The 24,165-nt window shown below is 36.1% G+C and overlaps 1 long non-coding RNA gene across 2 annotated transcripts in view; it reads right to left on the bottom strand.

Annotated features, from left to right (window-relative positions):
* Positions 1-2,151: 2,151 nt before the first annotated feature.
* LOC146005405 (uncharacterized) overlaps positions 2,152-24,165 on the bottom strand; it is a 262,625-nt gene continuing 240,611 nt past the window's right edge. For both annotated transcript variants that reach the window (XR_014444019.1, XR_014444020.1), the window contains 2 exons: positions 4,431-4,591; positions 2,152-2,610 (listed from right to left, as the gene is read on the bottom strand). This is a non-coding gene — a long non-coding RNA (uncharacterized LOC146005405). The remainder of the gene's footprint in view (positions 2,611-4,430; positions 4,592-24,165) is intronic.

Here is a 24,165-nt window from a genome sequence, read left to right as displayed (position 1 = left end):
CTGATAGTTTAACAACACAATGGATTTTGAAATAGACATAATAAGATTGATTGATTTGGTGTTTTAAGTCCACTTTATGCACAGTAAGGCTAATCGGGACTGGACCTACAGTTTAAAGTGGGATCCGAGTACACAGCGTCAGTCATCATAACACCGCCATTCAAATATCATTCACATTATTCATATTATATATACATACGTATATTACACAATACACGCACATTGGTACTTTGTCTCAAAAGTGGGGCAAATAAGGAATCAAGAAAATTAAGTTTGGTTAAATACATTTATTTAAACCTTGTGTCAAAATTACATTGCATCAGATATGGTCGATTTCTTATGTTCCTCTCGCAAACTACAACCACTGAAATTTGCCATTCTTGCTTTTGCCATTTTTACGTGACCATTTTTTCAGTTGCCATTTTTTCCGGACACCCTAGAAATATATGACAAAGATATTTTGATCTTCAAGTATACAAAACAATTGAAAACTCATCATGATAATATTAACATGTCATAATGATTTTAATTCAGTGTTGTTCTTAGACAGCGTCTGCAGTGGAAAATGTTATCTGGGGGATGCTCCTATGGTTTAACATTGGCAATGAGATAACTGGAGGATGCTTTGTGAAACTGGGAGCTGGGAGGAAAACATCCCCCACATCCACCCCCTTCCCTTCTCTTCAAGCAGTTCTCTTAGAAAAAATCTGGGTTTAATGAATTACTCTATACATTATTTCTTCTTAAGTTTATAAGTAGGGAGCGGAAGTTGATGAAATGTCATCTTTTTTCTGACATCTCTGACAGTATGCCCATTAAATATACGCAATATTACACTTCGTTTAGAACCAAAAATGGTAATTTTAAAGTGAATTTTTTTTGTTTTGCCAATTTTCAGGTTTTAGGTCATTTTCGCGTCATTTTTCGCAATATTCGGTGTATTGTTTCGTCATATTTTGTCACTACTTTCATTTTGATAATATTTTCTCGAGTCTATTCACTAAGGTGAAATATATATCTCGCAGGATTTCAATTTACGAGCAAAAGAAATGCTGAACTGGTGACAGTCTTTGTTGCGTGAGGGGGAAACTATCAGGTGTCCGTCTGGGGGCAAACTCAAATTTAAGATCAGATAAGGAGATTGCATTTTGTTTAATCTTCCATTTAAATTTTTAACCCGAAACTAACAAATTTAATGGTAATTTTTTGCATTTTTTACGTCATTTTCCCCATATTTTAGGGCATTCTATAGGTCATATACCTGTATTTTTTAGGTCATCAACTTCCGCTCCCTAGTCATAAGTTTGTATTGCTGAACATATTTATATTACTAAAGATTTCTTGCTATACTAACACTATTCATTAAAGTTGTCCACATGTAAAGCCATTTTCACAGCTCTCAAACAAAAATTTAGAATTGTGTGAATGACAATATGAGAAACATTAGCAACATTTACAGAATACGTCAAATATTGAGTAACTGGCACATTTTCCAATATGAGCTTCTATCAAACAATATGTTCCATTATCAATAGTAGCATTGCAAGGATTGAACACCATCATTTATCCTTGAAAGCCGTGGCCAAATTTCTTGTCATTCAATATATTCGCCACATCATTTCCAATCATTTTAGCATTTATAACAAAGCTATTTATCCGGGGGGGGGGGGGATCCAGGGGTTTAGCTTACGCCTCAAACTAGTTACTTTAAAAAATCAACATGCTATCAGTGTAAATGCATTTTATGACAAATTCATAGTTCAATATTAACATTGAAGAAAATTTAACCTCTTTACCAAGGTTAAACTTCATATAAGCCTGACATTCACACTTCTGGAGCATACGTATGTAGTATTGAAGAGGAACTTCATGTAAAAAAAGGTAATGTGAGAATTTAGGAATATCTTGAGATTCCAACTTTTAAAATTTTATATGCGAAGTAGCCTATGCTTTAGAAACCTATCTAACGTTAAGGCAAACAAAATATTACATGTTTCTTGAATAAGGTAAGATTTTTATTCACAATTAAAATTAACAAATTTTGCAAAGAGAAAAATATCTGGTAACACATTTGATGGATGCTGATATTTCAAGGGGTTGGTTGTCAATCTAGGTTAGAGGGTTGACACTAAGTAATCCACTGATGTGGAAACTTAAGCAGTGTTTCTGGCACCAGCACACAATCATTGTTTTGAGGTTTTGTCCCACTTTTGGAGTCGCCTGACCCACTGTGAGATGCAGTGTAACCAAAGAAGTACCACATAATAATCATATTCCATAACGTATTGCAGCACCATCCGACGAATATGGACTTCATACACAGATGTAGGCAATGATCATCCTTTGGTGCATAATGTACTTTGGATATTTAAGTTAATACATATGCTTATATTTCATACGTCCAGTCACACACCCTCAAATTACACTAAAAAATATATTGCAATACTGTTCCAAACATGTCTGCTGCTTCCAACAGATAATTTTCGGTTCCAATCAGAACAATGCCATCATATTATAGACAAATTAATTCACTTAAAGAAGGGTAGACTACATCCACGTGCTGTCGTCGAAGCTTGTCTGCAGATCTAACCTGTTCCACCCATGGATAACCTAGGAAGAACGAACGAGAGAATTTACTATAATGAGCTTTATTTAAATTTGAATTTCGTTCATTAAATATCAACTACGTCAATAGCATATTGACATGATTTGTATTTACATACAAATGTTGATACCCTGAGTTTATTTCTTATAATTATATATTTTTATTCTGCGATAAAAATAACAAAATTTATTTTGAGTAAAATTAAAGGTTTCGAATTAATATTGTTTCATTTAAATTATTAACAATTTTCTATTGTCTATGCTACTACATTTTTCATGATGAATACAACTAAATCCACATCTGAAAAGAAAAAAAGAATAAGCAGGCAACGTTTTCAAAAGTAGGACTAGTTTTTCTTCAATCTCTACTTTCTGTCCCCTTAATGTATGTGTAGTTCTCAAATCAATATTTGATATTTTAACATTTTAGTACTTCATATATATATTATTTACTATGAACAATGTTACCTCAATACTGATTACTAATAAGTGTTAAATGAGTCAGTTTGCAAATGTTATCAGAAAAGCCTCCCACGTTTCATATCCGATTGAGGTACATAGCAGCTCGGGTGAACTTCAAAACAAACTAAACAAATCAAACAGAAAATAAACAGTGTATAATTAATATTACATTCGAAAACGTTAGAGGAAACCGAAAGTAAACAGTATACCATGTAACATTCAAATTCGAAAACTGTAACACCCATTCTCTGGTTAAGTGATTTCATACTGTTACATAGGAAAATGTAGATAGTGCTGCTGTCAGAATTATTGATGATGCTAGCGCTTGAATTAAGAAGTACTTAAGTGATGCTTCTGTATTTCGTTGGTGGTTTGGTGTAGAAATTAATGGAATAAAAGATATTAAATTAATTTCTAAGCCTATTCAGGCTCCATATCATGAGGTGGAAGAAATAGAAAGGAGGGTTCCTATTCTGAGGGTCAATAGGAATATTATTTTTTTAGGGGTTGTGAGCATTAAAAAGGGAAGGATTAATTATGAACCTTCATATGTGGGGCATGAGCCCTCTAGCTTAATTAGCTTACCTTTTTATTATATTTTGGTGTATGATGCACCATGGGGTTTGATACCATTGGTGAAAGCTTAATTCTTTCAATTATAAAATATATTTATGTTATGAATAATAAGAACATGTTAGGTTTCATGTATACTTTACCCTATCATGGTAATCCTTTTTCAGACATCTTATTTATATGTTAGTTATAGTAGTGGGTTAAGAAAATTATTTATTGGACTTTTATTTTTATGATTAATAAGTATAATCTATTTATTAAATAATATAAAATACCTCAGTATTGTTTTTAATCTTATTTAATTTTTGGAATTATTTGGACTCTATTAACTATTTCAAACTCTTATCTGCTCTAAAAGAGAATATTACTTGACCCTACTTTGAGTAAGCTGTAGTTGCTCTTGGAGCATGCAAACTCAATGTTCTCCATGAATCTGGGCTTGGTCCGATGGACAAACGCGACAATTGAACTGATATACTTCATATTGAAATTCAATTGAAAAAAAAGGGGGAACCTGTTAGGTGGCAGAACAGCCGCAGACTGAACTTCGTCCTTTAATAAAGGAAAATTTAAATTGAAATATCACTTTAAGCCGGTATTTTCTATATTTTGTGACATCGAGAGAAAGCATGGTCGGACTTTTTGAGGATGATTACAATCCTCTGGTGTTACTAACAGTCATCCTTCTATCTTTTACATAGGTATCTATACTTGGTAGACGAGATAAACACGTTCAAGTTTCTTCTTAACTATTACTTTGTATCTTAAAATACTTATAATTATAAACTTACATTAGCCGGAAGCTGCTAACATCCTTCGAACAACGTTAAAACATCTCCGTTGTCGATGAATCATGTTTCTAAATCCATCTAATTGATGAATCTCTTGGTCCTTGAAGTCCCATAGAATGAACAGCTTCTGCGACGAATCACTCTTACACTGATGGTTGCACCTTAAAGAAATATACAAATTATACCATGAATGACATACATAACTTCTACAAACTAGAATTAAATTTAAAATAGGTCAAAATGTATGTTAGAATTTACGATAATCGTCATAAATGTTTTATAGTGCGCAAAATATTTACCAGTGATATGGTCTTTCCACAAGGTAATAAATATCGGGTTATTCCAAAATAAAATTATTTCATATTTGCATACCTGAAAGGAGCAAAGCTGGGAGTCCTCTCTAACAACATTGGCTTTATATTTCCTGGAAAACTTATTAATACAGTGATCGGTTCTACTTACTCACTGTTCCTGTGCAATCAGCTTTCTCAGGTAGGAAGTGTCCGAATTGTAGTTTTCATCCATGCAAATCTCAGTTGTGCCTTGATTCTCTGCTCCCAAGATGTCAGAATTCAGTCGCAGAAAAGTTGGAAGAGGTAGCTCGTGAGCTTGGCATATCACACATATCCGTTCACATTATTTTGACTGATGTGCTAGAGTATTGGAGTTGTGGCTGGAGCCTCCTCAAGAGTCTTATCACTAATGCATACCGGGTGGCCAGAATAAAAGTTACACAACTCTGAGCCCTCTGTAGCTTGTTTGAGGCATCGTAGAACTGAAATTTGGTGAATGTACTATTGCAGACCATGGGGAAGAAGATGGCGATAAAGAAAAAAAAAAGTTCAATTTTCCGCTACCAGGTTGAAATGTGGCGCTGTACTTCCATGATGGGTTGTAATAATGACGTAAACTGCTCCAATTGGTTATGAATTTGCCTTTACCTTGCAATCTTGCAATAAACGAGATATTATTTTCTCCCTCTACCAAGCGGAAATGGATCGCAGAGAAAAACATTTCGGGAAAAGTAGAAAATGTAAAAAAGTAAGCATAGTGTAAAATATATATCTATATGCAGGGTAAATATGTAACTTCGCATCAAACTAATAAGTCGAACAGGATTTATGATAGAGATCTTTTCGTGACGTCGTCGAACAGGGAACCTCATGTACAGAGTTGAATGGTGGCATGGCATCTATATTCACGTGGTGACCCCCCAAAGGAAATATCTAGGGGTCGCTTCCAGTGACGAATCCAAGTTACCTCACCTCACCGAGAACCAATTGTAACCCACAGTTGCACTGTATTATGTAAACAAGATATAGTACTGTAAACAGGAACCAAGCTGACTTCAATCTTTTAGATATTAGCGTATTGTTTTGCAAAGATAGGAGACCAGGGTTGAAATAGATTGTTATTATTGTATGCCGTTGTCATAATGTTCCTCATTGTCATTGCCACGGTAAACTCAACGATAAGACAACGAGTAAAGTGCATGAACAGAGACAAAAAAGTCTTCTCTCAAGAGGTCTCGGGTTTGATCCCTTTTCAGGCATATTGCACAGTGGTTCGGTTCGAAATTTCAACTGCAGTTCCAATTCCGATCAGTCTACCGTGAGCATAATGTGGACTTATGTTATATTCCCGAACCTGTTAAACTTGGTGATTTAAGACAGAATATTAGAGTCTTCAAAGGTATTAGGCATCCCCAGCTCATTTCATTCCATCCTTGCTGATCCACACAAGGATTCTTCCTTCCATCCCAAAACTCGAGCAAGCATTCTCACAGCTAGGAATTCCCACTTCAAGCATTGTAGATCAGAAAATCGTAACACACTGGAAAATAACTGGTTTGACAGAAATGTCCACAAAAGTTCTATATGGAAGAAAAATGAACTTCAAATCCCCAAATATGATGGTGACATTTACCGTATTTGCCGGCGTACAAGACGCAATTTTTCCCTTTAAAAATTGGTCTTAAAAACATGGCGTGTCTTATCCGCCGATACTCAGTTTTTTATTACCTCCATTTCTGGAAATTTTCTCTGTTCTGAGTTAGACGATTTCTTTCTTTCTGCCTTGCGGTGCATGACGAAGAATATTAAAATGTATTCTTTTCTAGTTAGATTGTTAAGTTATTTGTTGAAAGTAGGCCTACATATTACTTATAATATTCAGTGATAAAAGTTTTTCCTCAAAAATGTGTACAAAAAAGGGGTTGGAAAATACGGTAACTCGTACGTTGTATACCTTGTGAGACAGGGAGAGTGTAATGGCCCTTTGGATAAAGAGATAATTGCACCCCTGGGTCCCACCTTCTACTGAGTTTTTGGGCCCCTTTGAAGTAACACGTAACAGGTTTGAGCAGTATGGAAAATTTATCTCAACTCTTATTTGAATATGAAAAGGCTTGGGACCCTCTTGGAAATATTTGGTGGAAAGTTAAATTTTCAATATCACACGTAAAACTAATACTATTGGTAACAAGTTTGATTGTTTATTGTGTAGCAATAAGGCGTCGGCTGGTTGAGCAACTGAAACATTCTACTGGATTGGTTCTGTAACTGTAGGCAGTTAACAGAGTATACGTTTGCCACAAACGGTGTAGCTACGAGATGAGGGATTTTTTTTTTCCTACCGATGGCCATCTGCGAGCAAGTAAGTTAATTCTGCATTGGAGGGGAGGGAGGGAGCACAAGTCAAGTTGCCCGGCAGCCTCTGGCTTAGCAGATATTGTTGCATGATGTTACTGGAAACCAGACTCTGTTTTGTAAATAAAATTTTTGAAATAATTGAATTTCTGGGATTTTACAAAATTTCAGGAGCAGAGAGAGGGAGAACATTGCGCGGCCGCTGCACCACTCTCGGGGGCGATACAGATGATCACGGATATCGGTATTTCTTGTAGGCTTCGAACTGTTGAGATTAGCAAAAATTAGGGTTTGTGGTGAATGCACACAAACAATCTTGCGAGGTTAGGCTAATGAGGCTGTAAAGTTTTTACATTTCATTATAGTTTCCTGTCATTTTGTTGAAAAGAAACTCATTCATTTAACGAACTGGAACGATTTAATTTTCATGTGTCAAACTTCCCCAACCTAATATCTTGGCTTTCTACGGAAAAACCTTTTTTTTTTGGTTCGATGCCCTGTGGAGGCGCATAGTGGTTGGGATTCTACGTTAAACTGTAGGTCCAGTCCCGATTAGCCTTACTGTGCAGAAAGTGGACTTCAAACATCAACTTAAGCAATCAAATGCTACAGAATATTGGAAACGATTGTGGAAGTAACTTTGAAGCTTAGAAAAACAAATATTACCTGTTCGATCTCGCCCGAACACCTCTCACTCTTTTATTTCGTCATTTTTCACATTCGTACTTACATATTCTGCATTGCGAAAGATTCTTTAAGGTGGTATTTTGCTTTTGTCACGAAAATAATTTCAATTTTTCACATTACGAGTAATTATTGTTCTTACTTTTTTCGCTTCCGTAACACACAATATGGCGGGCAGCTTCAGTAGCGTCGTGGATCTTCAGTGGGTATGCAGTGTTTCCAACCTTCTTAACAGAAAAATGCCCCACATTCACGTATAGCCCCAAAAATCATTCACTCATAGCCCCACAAACCATTCACGGTAAGGTTAGGCAAAACAGTTAAATCTTCTTGCAAAAAAAAAAAGTGTGGTTGGAAACATTGACAGGTGGTTACGTCATCTAACGTACGCAACATTCGGTTCACGTAAAGGAAGCAAATAACAGCAACGGCAATTGTGCTTCGGAGAGATATTTTTCTTCAAAAATACATGAATTCCAGGTCAAATAGATTCCACTATGGAACAAAATACCTCCACGAACTTTGGAAATGCTACAGAAACTCATTTCCGTAAGTAGTTTCTTTTGTAAATATGAAGAAATGCGTTCGGGCGAGATCGAACAGTTACCAAACTAATTTTCACAGTTAAAACCTCAATATGGTATATTTACCACAGACATTACGATTTGACAACTAGCTTACATGAGCAATCGTTCTTGGTTTCCGGTCGACTCAGACACGGAGATTTAGCTGGTACGAAGGGGTTTTCATTAACAAAGAACCAAATAAGAGTGCATGGAAGGGAAATATCGTTCTCCAGGCTGTATGGAATCACTTAAACAAATAGAAATCGAACATCTCTTCGGGACACTTTCGAAACCAATTCAGTACAGAGCTGGTGATCGTTAACGCCCCCAGAAGTGGAGTCCCATATCTACACGCAGGACTGCCCAACTCGGCAACAGCGCCAACTTCTGTCTATTTCATGGCCGTGTTTAAAGTGCTCACGACACGCTGGCTAGAATGTAAATGTTGCAGTATTTACTATTGGAAATCGGCTCATGTAGATAACATAAATTATAACATATTCTCAAAACCAGAAGCCATGGGTCTGGACTCCTGAGAGAGCATTGCTGTTTCGTTGACGTTCTCGCAGGAGCAGCGCCAAGTGTGGGACACAAAATCAAGTCAACCCACGCTATCAAAATCCAATTGGCAAACTTTCTGATCAAAATAGAATTAACTTGCGTATTTAACAGTGAAATATTGGTTAACCTTACTAGATTCGAATTCAGGATCTCTTAATTACGAATGTCTAAATCAAAATTTAACACATTTGCAATGTAAAGTTAGAATTTGTACAAGTTTTTACCGCGACATTTAAACTCTTTATTATATATTAATTACTTATTCATACACAGATAATTTTACAGATAACGTAATAATGAGAATACAGCAGGAGTGTATATTATAGGCTAGCTAGGCTATCTGCGAAGCCTGAAGTCTAGAGAATAAAATACAGGAGAAAAATCGATCAGAAATTGTAAATATTATTATTCATATCAGTGAGATGATGATGCTGATTCTGGAGTTGGCAACCTTATTTCCTATGAGTTGGCAACCTTATTTCCTATGAGTTGGCAACCTGATTTCTTATGAGTTGGCAACCTGATTTCTTAGGAGTTGGCAAACTGATTTCTTAAGAGTTCTATTCATAGCCTAGGACCACGTGACATAGTGAGATAGCCCAGATCTTGGATTCAGTATACGCCACTGGAATACAGTATATTAAAATATAATGGTCCACCCGCACGAGAAAGCCTGGTGCCACAAATGGGGTCTCGCCAATTAACCCGAGATTATTAAAACTACGTAAAATAAATGCAATCCGGAAAATTAAGTCACGGGAATTGTTATACAAAACTTTCCCCATTTAAGTATCCAAATAAATATGTAAAATAAACACAGAGATTTTCAGCTATCATTATTAATGAGACACTGAAGTTTAGGGAAGTCTCACAGTTATTCCGATTCAATACGTGCTGCTATGTGCAACCAGTTTTTTCGACCAGTCAAATACTGTACGCGATTATGTAACTCTGTACGCATGGATTTTTAAATGTAACGTACGTAAACTTCATGTCAAATAAGGGTTACATTTATTAACGGAAATTGTCTCAGAATGATAGAAATTGGCATTATCTGGCTACTGCAAAAGATATGAGCTATTTTCCCTTACAAAAATGTAGTTAGCCGTTATCTTTCATTCACGAAACTGCAGAAATTTGACTTATGTAATAGTTTGATTTAGCTGTTTAAAGGGGGCACGAGTTACATTTACACAATGTTTCTGCATGGAGCAAGTTAAGCAATCCACACACATATTATGTAATTTTACGAATAAAATAAACATTATATTGGTTATATCGAAACGGGAAATACACATACTTTACCCATTACTTCCTACCAGGGTCAGCACAAGGCTCATGACCTGACCTCGCCCTGTCTAACATCATACGGCGCTTGCTTGCTTGGTTTCATTTATGGCCTTCACCTGTTTTGGTGACTTTTGGCCAAGTTGAGACTCTCACTTCTCTTCTTACCTCCCCCCCCCCCCCGATCTAAATTGTGTGTTGGGTAGTTCTGTTAGTTGATTCTAGACGATCACACAATTTGGGAATGTTAGTACACAATTAAACATTTACTATTCTTCACTCCTTCGAGGCACACCGAGGGGTCTTCTTACCGGGTATCTTGTGCTCTGGTGGTGATGAAAACAAAAACTCGTAGAAAATTATATACACAGAGTTACATTTTATTACATAAATGTCGGTGGTGGTATTTTTTAATATTTTTTTTTTTATATGGTGATTTGGGATTTCTTTATGAACTTACTAATACTCTTCAGGATGTGTGGATTTTGTGTAAAAATGAGTGTATTTAGTTCAGTGGGTGTGAGAATTTTCAATTGATTTAATCTTTCAATGAGTATGTCTCTCTCATGTTGATGAAAGATGCATTCAAACATGTGTTCTATGGATCCAATCGCCTCTCCACACTGACATAAATTTGTGGGCCATTGTCCTATTCGATGTAAGAATTCGGGTGTTCGAATATGTTGAGTCCGTAAATTGGTAATGGGAATTTTTGTATTTCGGGGTAGGTTCAGTACATTCCACCAAGGTTGGTCCTTTATCGTTGGATAAAATTGGTGGTGTTTCTTACCTGTTGTTTGGGATAAAATGTCGTATTGGTTTTGCCATTCGTCCTTAATTTTTTGTTTAGCTCTTGGTAATAGTGCCGTATATGGTAGAGGTAGTGTTTTACAATTTTTGCCATTGGTAGGTTTGGCTAATTTATCTACATATTCGTTTCCTAAAAACCATGGGTGATGGCCTGGTATCCATTGTAACCTGACTGTTCTACCTGCCCTCTGTAATTGTGTTAATATTCTTATGATTTGGCAACAATAATAGTTAAGGGACATATTTAGAGGGGTTTGTAAAGCTTGTAGGGCTGATTGGGAGTCAGTTAGTATAACGACTATGGTGTAGTCTGTGTGACATATGTATATCATAGCTTGAAGAATCCCATAAACTTCTGCATCAAATATAGTGAACTGTGTTGGTAAGCTAAAATTCTGGCTGTTGTTGGTTGCTTTATCATAATATGCACTACCTACATATTCTGGTGTTTTGGATCCGTCAGTGTATATACGTTTATATCCCGGATACTGCTCAAAGATTTCTTTACTGTGGTTATAACTGGTTAAATTTATGTGTGGATGGTAATTGTATAGTATGTCGAATAAGATAATTGGGGGTGAGGTTGTTTGAATTATTTGTGTTATCTCTGCTCTATGTTGTATCCATGCTTGCAGAAGTTGTGATCGTGAGTGTTTGACTGTGCGGTTTCCAGTGTTGTATATTTGTGTTTGTTTGCTGAGGATGTTTGTGAATCGGTTGTATTGTTTCCCGTACGTTTTGAATAGATATTTTGTTGCTAACCATTTTATTCGTAAGTTATATGGTGGCTCCCCTGTAGCTGCATGTATTATTTGTCGAGTTGTTTTCATCATACGTGTGCATATACGTAATATCTGTCGTTGTTGCGTTTCTTATCTGTTGATGTGTGTGGGTGCTGCACTGCCATAAAGTATAGCTCCGTAATCGAGTTTTGCTCTATAATACTTTTTATAAAATAATAATAGGGTGTCAGGGTCGGCTCCCCATTCTAATTTGCTGACTGCTTTAAATTGTTGTATGATCTTTTCACCTTTTTCATGTATATCTTTAATGTGTGCTTTTCATTGCAATTTGGAATCTAGCTTCAGTCCCAAATTTTTAACTATAGTTTCTGGGGGGATACCCGGTACTTATCTGAGGTTTGGGAAATTTTGGTGTATTTTCTTCCTAGTAAAATAAAGATAAGCTGATTTGGATGATGATATCTCCATTCCATTTTCCCTCATCCATGTTGATATGTTATTGTAAAAATTAACTGCCCTGCGTTCGCATTCTTCTGACGTTTTCCCTATGATTAGGCAACTGAAATCATCTGCATATTGTATGATTTTTGTATAATCCGATTGGAGTTTGTGTATCTCTGGTGTAGATATTAAAACATAATGGACTCAGTTTACTACCTTAGGGCAATCCTTGTCTTATCGTATATGGACCTTTGTAGCCTATGGTAAATTTGAAATATATGTTTCTGTGTGTTAGTAAGTTTATTAAAGTCTGTTTATAACTAGATGAGATGGGTGTGTCTTGTATTTTATTTTCCAGCACATTCAGTTGCACATTGTCATATGCTCCTTGTATATCTAAGAATAAAACGATAGCATGTTGATTTTGTAAAAGTGTATTTCTAATGTATTGTATTAATATTGTTAATGCATCTATGCAGCTATATCCCTTACGGAAGCCTAACTGGTGGTTATGAAAGAATATTTGTTTTTCTAGTTGCCACGCAATTCGATTGTGTAAGATGTGTTCGAATTGTTTGGTGATACAAGAAATTAATGCGATTGGCCGATAGGATCCTACTTCGTTTGGGTTTTTGTTTGTTTTTAGTATGGGAAGTATGATATGTTTTCTCCATTCTTCCGGTATATCTCCTGTGTTCAGTATATTCGTAAAAATTGTGCGCAGATGGTGTTTCATGATCGGTGACAGTTTTCTGAGGCTATTATAATCAATGCCATTTTTTGGTCTGTTTAAGGTTTCTTGTAATTCTAATTCATCAATTTATTTTTGTTCTGTTTGTAAGTTCCTTTGTACATTTTTTTCATAGTTTCAAAAGGAACCGTTGGGGGAGTGAATTTAGTTATGAATTTTTCTTGCCATTCATTATTAATAGGTAATTGTGTGTTTTGATTTGCTTTAGTTATTAATTCTGTTACAGACTTCTGATATTGATGTGTCTTTGGAAAGGCTTTAGCAAAAATCTCTCCATGCTATGCGTTTGGCTGCCTTAAATGTTTTTCTTGCCTGCGCTTTGGTTTGTTGTACTTTTATCCAATTTTGTGGTGTGGAATTGTATTTATAAATATGCAACGCTGCTACACGGATTCTCTTGGCCCGCGTACATTCTCTTGTCCACCAATAGATGGATGGATATATTATTGTTGGACGTGGTAGTTTGTGTGCTTGTAAGATGTTTAGTGTTTGGAATATCAACTGTTGTAGTGTACTGTACGTGATGTCTCTTCGTGTGTTGTTGTTGTGTTCGTGAATTATAATTTTGGATTCCAAGATGGTATTGAATTCTTTCCAGTTGATCTGTGAGGTTTTCCAGTGATATATATCTGGATGCGTTAAGTTGGCTTGTAATGTTGGTCCTTCGATTGTTTGTGTAAGACATGGGAAATGATCGCTACCATGAGGTTCTGAGGTAATATCCCAAGATAGTTTAGTTGCTATTTGAGTAGTAGTGAACGTTAAATCTATTGCTGAGGTATGTAGGCCAGAATGGCTTAGGTAAGTGTGTTTTCCAATGTTTAAACATGTGAGATCGCATTCTGTAGCCCATTCGGTGATTGTTTGGCCTAGGTTATCGGCTGTTGGGTGGCCCCACAGGGATGATGAGAATTGAAATCCCCCACGTATATAACGGGGTTATTTACTTGTTGATGTAGGTCTGTGAATAATTTCAAAGGAATTTTTTGGTTATTGGGATGAGAATGTATGTAGATATTTATTATTGTTATTTGTTTTTTTCCCATAATACATGTAATTCCCATTAGTTCCATAGGGAAGTCCTGGGGTATGATTTGTGGTTGCATGATGGGGAGTTGTTGCGCTTGGACCGTATGGTGTATCATTGTAATTATTTTTCTGTCAGAGGCCTCCCACTGAGGGGAGTACGTTATATAACCTTCAATTGTATATATTCTGTACTTTTCCCCCCAAGATTCTTGTTACCAAATGACTTTGGGCTGGTGTTTGGTAACTAAAATTAGTAGTTCTTCCCATTTTGCGGATGTCGATTGTATATTCCAGGACAAAATAAATATGTCAGTAGGAGAGGCTTTGGAATGTAGTATTGTATTATGTGGTTTCGCCATTAGTAAGTAAAGATATAACTAGCTGCATTAGATGTTGTAAGAGTTGTCTCATTTCTGGAATGGTTAATAGTTGCTGATTTTCTAACCTGATTCCTATGAGATTGTTTAATTGGGTTAGGGTGGTATGCAGAGTATTTGGTTGTATAGTGGGACGTAGAGATTGTGTATTGCCTGTGGGTACTTGTTTTGTCTGTAGTGTTTCGTGTTGGATTGATGGATTTTTCCTCTTCTCTATGATGTGAGGTTGTGGGTTGTTCTTCTGATTGAATCTGTTGTAGTATACAATCTTTCTGTTGGGTGGTTTGATCTATGGGTGTTGGCTGGTGATGAAGTCTGAAGTTGGGTCCCAATTTATTTAGGCTGGTTGCATATGAGCGATGTGTTACGGGTGGTATGGCTTTCCAGCACGTAACGTACGTGTCTTGTCTTCTCGGTCTATGGTCAGGTTCTTTGGGTTCTGGCGGAGTAATTTATTTTCGTTGTAGTAGGTCTGTTCTGCTATCCTTGCTCAGTGGGGGAAAACATGTGGAGTTTTTGGCTGGTGGGGTTGTGTTTTGAAAATTTGGATTGTAATATCTTATTTTTGCTTGTTGGTATGATAGATTTTCTTACGCCATTAATCTTGCTATTTCTCGTTCGATTTTCCACATGTTGTATATTTTATCATTGGCGGAGTGTACACCCCCCCCCCCCGCAGTGGATGCATTTCTGGGTGCACGAGTATGATTCGTTGTGTTTCAGATAACCACAACTGGGACATTTTGGCTTGCTCTTGCTCTGCTTTTTTAGATGTCCAAATAGGTAGCATTGTGTGCATTGTTTTACATTTGGAACGCTAGGTGTTACTTGCACCCTATTTATTCTTTGAATTAAATGGTAGAATATTAAAAAATATCCTGGTTCCTGTATTTTTCACTCATTTTTTCGATCTAATGCATATTTTACATTGATTACTATGTTGGATTACAGAACCAAGTGAACTTTATTTGCTATGAACAAAAAAAATAACAAACTTCCTGCTTTTTTGCAACTTGAAATGAAGGATGTTAATTTAATTACCGACGCCCATGGAGAGATCGCTTATCAACAACCAAAAGGCAGATGCTTTATAATATGATTATAAATACTTCCAAATTTTAAATTTAATCAACACATGTGCGTTAGACAATTATAATTTTCGAAACACGTAAAATATTTTCATTTGATTTGATGAAGTGCCGACTGCAGAACCTACTACCGTACCACGTGTTTGTGTCCAATCTTTTCGCCTTACTGCCTAAATCCACTGATTTGTACGTGGTGCAGAGTCAGAAGACCTTGCTAGAAGGTTGAAACGTTACGTTTAGTTTATGTTTTATAATAAAATAAATTTCTGCCTTGGTCAGCATATCGTATCGTACCCAAGGTATTGGGTAGGATGTATAAAGTCTTAGCATAGCAGGTATCAGAGAAAGGAATGCTGAATAAGTAATCAGGCAAAGGTCGGGTGATTGACTTGGAAGTCGTATGTGGCATGAGTGTTGGAATTGTCAGGAGGTGTGAGCAGTTGGCGAGAATACGAGAGAGAGTAAGGACTACGGATTGTGAGAGAGGAGCAAAGTGGGGAACGACTATTGGACGATGGTGTGTGACAAGAGACAAGTGATAGTTGAGAGGACAAGCTAGGAACAATCTCCATATATTTGTAAGGCAAGTAATATCCTTTTCTTAACCAATCCATATCGGTTCAGTCACGGAGAGTATAAAACCCATATCTAATCTAAGTTAATTTCTATCGCCATTCCTTTAAAAGGTAACCTCTTGCATTTGTCACATTTAGGCCAAGCGAGTGATAACCATCTGAGAGATGAATAACAAATAACTACATCACCCAATTAAATCTAGAGGTTCTAGGTTCGATCCCAAACGCAGCATGGGAGTTGCGTTACGTGGTGGAGGCTGCTTAGGGCTTCTCATCCATTTTTTGCAAATGCGATGAGAAAACACTGCAGTACGTGAAATACTGCGATTTTCATCTATTTCATCCCGAAATATGATGAAAATAATAGAGCCTTCTAGCTTTTCAAATTACGTACGTGCGATATGGCGCCGGAATTTTCACTTGTTAGCGCTTCACGTTGTGTTAATCAATTGTTACCAAAGATCAAGAAAAGAAAGCAAAAGGTAGGCCTAGCAATATGCTACGCGGTAAGGCGCAAATAAATAAGAGTAGAGTTTTAACTAGGTTATTCGGCGATTGGCTTGTGAAAAGATGAGAATTAACATTAGGATGTTGCATAAAGGTTGGTTAAATATTTTAAAGATGTGTTCGGTACTGTCGTCACTCTGTTACGCGATTGTTGAACTAACTTATAAAATTTCCGGGAGAGTAAACAATTGAATTGCTGATAATGTCCTGTCAAAGCCACGGGGGGATGAGAAAAGAAAACAAGCAACTTAGTGCTAATTTTAAGCTAATCAAGCATTTTTCCTGCGCATAGGCTAATCATAGAATCATGGCGCAATCTAGATTTATCCACCCCAACGTTCTCGAAACTATCCAGTTTCAAGGTAACATTCACGAGGATGTATTAAAATTCATTGACAAATTTGAAAGTTTAGCTATTCTTAATGAGTGGAATGACTCAAAGAAAAGGCAATTGCTACCGGCATTTTTGGCTGATTCAGCATTGGAATGGTTCAATACTTGGAGTCGAACTCAGGAAGCACAGGATATAGATTTTGTAACTTTAAAAACTAAAATTGTGGAAGAATTTACGGAACCGGGGGACACTTTTCAATTAGAAGAACAAATCAGATTACGCTTCCATCAGGAAAATGAACCTGTTTCAAAATATGTAAGAGAAAAACAGTTATTGTTATTAAAATTAGATCCTGCCATGGACATTAGTGAACAAATTAAGCAAATAAGCGGGGGTTTACAACCTAACTTTATGAAAGAAGTTTATAACAGGGAATATGATTCAGTGCATGAAATGTTACGAGACCTGAAACATGTTGAACAATTCAAATATCTCGTGCAAAAACGTAAAATTCTAGAAACTGAATGTGAGACAATGAAAGCTCTGTCGTGTTCTGAATCGAGTCGAGCCTACATGCCGACTCAGCAAGCTATCACGTTGCAGCGCACGGTCAATGGTCATGTTGACATAAGTTATTCTCAGGCTAATCGGGAGATCGAGGAAAGATTAAATGCACTGCAACAAGACCTTGATCAATTGCAGTCGAACGCGGGACTCCAGTCTCATGAGTCAGATTTAGTTTCGCAATTTCAGAATCTTGAGGCTAAAGTAAATGCACTTGCAGAACATCGGAAAAAACATTCATTCACTGAGTCATCATTCTCATATACAGTTAGAGAAAATGAACATAGAGATAGAAATAATAGGAGAACCTATTATTATAATAGTAATCATAGAGCTCAGAATAGAAATACTTGGCATAACAACCACAATAATAATCTCGACACACAGTCGCAAAGCTCGCACAGGGGGCGATGGCGCAATGGCGGTAACCCTCGATTTCAGCGTTCGCACTTTTCATCTTCATCGCCGCGAACATTTTTGGAGCAACAACAGGGGCGCGAAGATCCAAATAACCATACTAATCAGGTTGTTAATGCAAATTACTCTACTTTTCGTAAGAACAGAAGCAATTTTAAACGAGTAAGACCTGCATATGACGGGGACCTAGGTGTAGAACCTACGGGGAAAACTCTAACGGTCTCTACTTTTCCTTCTGAAGATCTGATTTACATCAATGTGAAAGTAGATGGGGAAATTCGACAGTTCATCCTGGATAGTGGAAGTCAAATTTCGGTAACGGGAGATAAGAACATACCAGTCAATGCCAAGCGATTTAATATAAATACTGCGATTAGAGGGGTCACTAATAGTCAACTGACGGTTAAGGAAATTGTGTTACTACCATTTTCTATACATAACCAAACATTTGTTCATCCATTTAGAATCGTTAAGGATTTTAATCAAGTTACCATATTAGGAAATGATTTCTTGAAGGGACAAAAGGCTATGTTAGATTTTGAGGAAAATAAGCTTACATTGCATAGATTCGGTACACCTCCTAGAAACCAAATTAAAAATGAGAATAAGAAAGCTTTTGACGTGTCAATCAAAGTTTCCCATTTATTACAGCATGTTTTGCAACCAGAATATGTAGCTGCTAAAAAGATAAAAGTGAAACCCAGGACACATTTGTGCATTCCATTGAAATTGGCTAATTCATATGACAAAGATAGAACCCTCTTGGAACCGGACCTACAGTTTCAAGAGAAAACGGGATTGATGGTTGCCAGAGCAATTATCAATCCGGATTCGAATCTCATTTGGATCACAAATCCTTTAAATTATAATGTTACAATTAAGAAAGGCACTATTATCGGGAAAGCTGAAACATGGGATAGGCCAATCATGAGTAACAATAATGATGAGAATAAGGATGAAATTGGTGAACAGGCACAGGTTTTCGCGACGGAAGAGTCAGGGAACGTCAGTGACGCACGGGCGGACCCTAGTCGGTTTGATGTGAATCCGAATTTGGAACCCCAGCAAAAGGAGCAACTTTTGGCTGTTTTAATGAAATATCCACATGTTTTTGCGTGGTCAAAGGATGATATAGGTAGAGCGACGAATTATAAACATAGAATTCAACTAAAAGATGACACAGAATTTCACTTAAAATCCTACCCGATTCCAGTCCACCTTCGTGATGAAATTAAAGATCAGATTGAGACTTTATTAAAGCAAGGTGTTATTTCTCCTACAAAATCACCCTTTAACTCTCCAGTTATCCTTGTAAAGAAGGCAAAGGGGGGTTATAGATTATGCCAGGATTATCGCAGATTGAATGTTTCGTCTGTATTTGACGCTCTGGGTGTGAATAACATCAATGAAATATTATACAATATGGGGGGCAAGAAATACTACTGTACGGCGGACTTGAAGAGCGGATTCTTTAATATTCCTCTCACCGAGGACAGTAAGAAATATACAGCATTTACAATACCAGGAATGTCACAGTATCAAATGAACGTCGTGCCACAGTGCCACGTCAGTTCATCAAGTGCGATGACTCGTTGCATTCACCTGGCTTGCTCAAATTTAGATCCCAATCACTTTGCGCATTATGTGGACGATTTGTTTTGCTTTGGAAATACCTTTGAAGAAATGATCGTAACTCTGGAGAAAATGTTACAATGTTTACAGGCCGCGGGATTGAAACTTGCAATAGAAAAATGTCACTTCGGCTACACTGAGATCATTGCTTTAGGACATAAAATTTCAAAATTTGGCTATCGGATCAATGACAAAATCATTGATTCTATCAAGAAATATAAGACACCGACAACTGTGAAACAAGTTCGCACATTTCTCGGATTAACATCTTATGTCAGGAAGTTTTTAAAATCATATTCCGAGATGGCACTTCCCTTGCAAAAATTGATAGGAAAAAAGAAGAAATTTCTCTGGGGGGAAGAACAGCAAACTGCGTTTGAGAGGTTGAAAGAGGCTTTACTTACAGCTCCTGTATTAATGGCATATGATCCATCCAAAGAAGTAAGGGTATATACGGATGCAAGCAGTAAGGCTATTGGCGCGGTGATTTTACAACCGAATGCGAACGGTGATTTTCAGCCTATTTCCTATTGCAGTAGAGTTTTAAAAGACCATGAAACTCGACTTTCAACCATCGAGCAAGAATTGTTGGCAATCATATACGCATTTATGTCATTCAGATTCTTTTTACTTGGGAGACATTTCGAATTATTTACCGACAATCAAGCAATCACATTCATTCGATCCTCAACGCAACTTTCAAACAAATTATTTAGATGGTACACGTTGATGGCCGAGTTCGATTTTACGCCAATTCACTGCAAAACTACACAAAATATGGCGGATGCTATCAGCAGAGAAACAGAACATGATCCACAGGGAGAAGACGAGGAGCTTCCAGAGCCACGTACATTGTTATTGTTAGATGAGACAATTGATGTTGCTATACACCAACGAGAGGATTCCTTTTTTGGAAATATCATCAATATTTTGGAAGGAAAAGAAGACGAGGGGGGCAACAACCCACCCAACCCCTCCCTGCAGAGGCAAGCTTGCTATTATGTTATGGAAAATGGACTTCTTTATAGACAACATAAACTGGGAGCTACGACTAAAAAATTATTATGTATACCGAAGTCACTTCGCAACACTGTCATTGAGACATTGCATAGTTTACCAGCTGGAGGAGCGCATTACGGCTTCACAAAAACATACAAAAATGCACTGGATAGGATTTACTTTCCATTCATGAAGAACCATATTCAGAAAATGGTCAAGGAATGTGTAATTTGTCAGCAGAATAAACGCATAAAAGGAGCACCATATGGAGAACTTTTAACGTTCAACTCACAGAAACCATTCGATAGAATCGCTTTAGATTTTAGCGGACCGTATCCACCAAGTGGTTTGCTCCGCCATAAATACATACTAAGTGCAATCGATCATGGTACTCGATTTTTAATTGCTCAATCAGTAGCAGATACTTCAAGTGAGACAGCAGCTAACTTCCTTTTTGAAAATTTAATTCTACGCTACGGATGTCCGTCTCATTTAGATACAGACAGAGGTACTTCATTCACAGCTAGTTTATTTAAAGAACTATCGGAGAAATGTGGAATCCATCTGAAATTCGCTCCAGCAGCTAATCACAATTTAATTGGATTATTGGAACGATCACATGCTATTTTACAGGGACTTATGAAAAACTTCGTGAATTCAAAACACACAGACTGGCTTTTATACTTGCAATCGGCAGTGTGGTCGTACAATGTTAATTACCAGGAGAATTTGAGGAACAGTCCATTTTTTCTTCTTCATGGATTTACGCCTAGATTAGTCTGGGAGAGCGGACTACATTTAACGCCCAGTATGAATGTAAACAACGAGATGAGATTCAAGATTCTTGAAAAAGCACGTGCAGCAGCTTATGAGTCTTTACAGAAACGCCACCGACAAGCAAAAAAGTACTACGATAAACGTCATCAGTCCATTGAATTTACGCCAGGAGAATTGGTTCTAGTATACGATGGCAGTCATCGTGTACACACCGCTAAATGCTTTTCGGGAGTATTTAAAGGACCTTGTAAAATTATAGCAAAGGAAAATCCCAATGTGTACAAAGTGGAATATAAGACAAAACGAGGACAGACAATCGTAGACTCAATTTCGATCCAGAGATTGAAGAAATACTACGCTTCGGAACACGGTAGTGGCGATGAGAATGTAAATGGTGATGATGAGACTGAAGAACAGGAACAGTCAGGAGTGAATGAGTGAGAACATACCTTCTACCCTGTACGTAACTTTCTTTTCAGTACTCTGATGCACTAAATAAATTTTACGTCTTGCAAATATTTTTTTAAACTAACAAACACTAAAATTATGTGAAATATTATTGTTTAGCCCTTAATAATTGCACGGAAGTGTAAAACTAGTTATTACCACACTAAAATCATTAGTTATAACACGTAGACATCGAGGTTTCATAATAATGAACAACAAGTACAGTGACGCGCAAAAATAATAATAATTAATATTATTGTATTCACGGATAGTGAACAAAGGGAATGTTGATGAATATAAATTGCGCGCAAGGAATTTTCCTCAGATTTCTGTAGGCCTGCAGAGAACTGATGGAAATAATCTTTTGTGAACTACAAAAGATTAATAGTGTAAGTCAATAATAGACTTTAGTATTTTTTATGAATAAAATGTGTTAAACACATTCGGTAAGGAAAATGAGAATTAAAATTCTCTATGATTTAGCGTGGTTAGTCAAAATAGGGTTAAACAAGTACATATTTTAATATTTCAATTGTTAAATTTAAGATAATTACATTTATAATTTTAATAACTAAATAAATGACAGAAATATGAGATTATCAGTTTTATAAGTTTTAAATAACGTTAAATAAAGAGAACAGTTATAATAAGAGCTGACTAGGCATACAGTCAGTAAATTATTCAATTAAACGAGCTACAGATCAATAATAACTAAATAAGAGCGATAATAAGAATTATAATATAGATAATTATAATAACGAAGAGAATAGTGAACATATTGAGTTCTTTGATATTTATAATAAAATGTATCACATGGAAATAATATAAATATTAAGGTTATCTTTATAATTATACGCATTTTACATTGAGATTTAATTATTTTGTATATTTTTCTTACATAACTTTACATAAAAGCTAGATTTGAAATCTAATACGAAGATTAATAAGTCAATTAAGAGCATAGGAGAAGTTACAGCTACGATCGTGAGTTATCAGCAGCCACTTGTCAGATTTTATTAACAATTTAACGACACAGTCATGAGATGAATTACGACAGTCTTGAAGGAGTATCTTTCATTAAACACGTACATTACATTGATCCATCTAATTTGGGATATTTCATTCCAAATATCACTCAATTAGTTTATTGAATGTTATAATCAAGTTACTTAGAGTACTTCCTAAGATATTTTCCCGTATTGTAAAATCCCACTACCATAAAATTTCCCTCACATGTATTTCACATTCTGAAAACGATATCGCAAATCAGCTTCGAACGTCTTCATGGTAAATTATCTGTTGTCAGCAAAAGGATAAAGTTCAACCGGGGTGCAACGGAAATGTCCTTCCTCCTTAAGCAATGGGGAAACTTGAGTTACATTCAGAAAGACCGAACAACTGAAGAAATATGCAAGTTAGGCATTCTATTAGTTTCTTGCGGCAACGATATCTACCTACATCGGTAGGAGCAAAATTCTCTCTTGACATGAAGTAACTAACACGTTGCAAATTAAACAGCATATATCTCACATTCCACATTAGTCGGGGAACTGAATAAACTGCCGACAGAGCATTCTTTCAACTCAGGCTATCGACTTCAAGGATACAAAAGAACATGCAACCTTATGTCCGTTCAGAACGATATTTCTTCATCTGGCAACATTTGGAATATAAATTGCAATTAAGTTTTCATTTTTATGTCATTTAATTTTAGGTGATTATATATATATATATATACATATAGTTACACACTACCAATTGTCAACTTTCATTTTTTTTTCTCTCCATATTTTTTTTGTATACACAATTGTATATTATTTTCCTTGAATATTCTTAGGCTGATTACAATATCATTAGGGGAGAGAGAGTCAATAATGGACAACAAAATTTCGGATTCTTAGAATATTATTTTACGTATTCCAATTGTCATGGACACCATCAGCAAGTTGTGTATTTTACAATTAATCTCTATTAATGACGATATTTTATCAATATTATACAAACAGAAGGGCGATTGATCAACACATTATTTTTTAGTAATATTTAAAGTATTTCATTTCATTCAATTGTTATTTCTAAATATTTTCAGTCAATTTAAGAGTTCATATATTTTCAGACATCAATTATAATTTAAATTTTGCAGTAGTCTACAGTATACACTCATAACACTCTCAAGAGTATTTACAATATTACGTTCAATTCATATATAAAGTTCAATTGCTTTTAGTAATTATTAGTAGTTATATTTATTTATTTATTTTTCTCTTTTCAAGATTCTAATTATATTTGGTGTTTAAAGGATGGCATTAATTAGAATTTGGGTAATTTATAGTAAGAGTAAATGTTATGACTGAATCGGTACTCCTTTTCAAATTCCATTTCCTAAAATGTAACAACCCTCAACTACAAGATTTTTCATACTTGTAATATTTACAAGCACTATTTTTTTAAAAATAAGGGTGACTTAGAGGCGCCCTTGTCTCAACAAAACCTCTACA

This window comes from Lepisma saccharinum, chromosome 23, assembly GCF_977018435.1.
Source record: "Lepisma saccharinum chromosome 23, izLepSacc3.1, whole genome shotgun sequence".
NCBI classification, from domain to species: Eukaryota; Metazoa; Arthropoda; class Insecta; order Zygentoma; family Lepismatidae; genus Lepisma; species Lepisma saccharinum.
The sequence above is the reverse complement of the archived record's forward strand: the minus strand, read 5'-3'. Positions and strand labels throughout refer to the sequence as shown.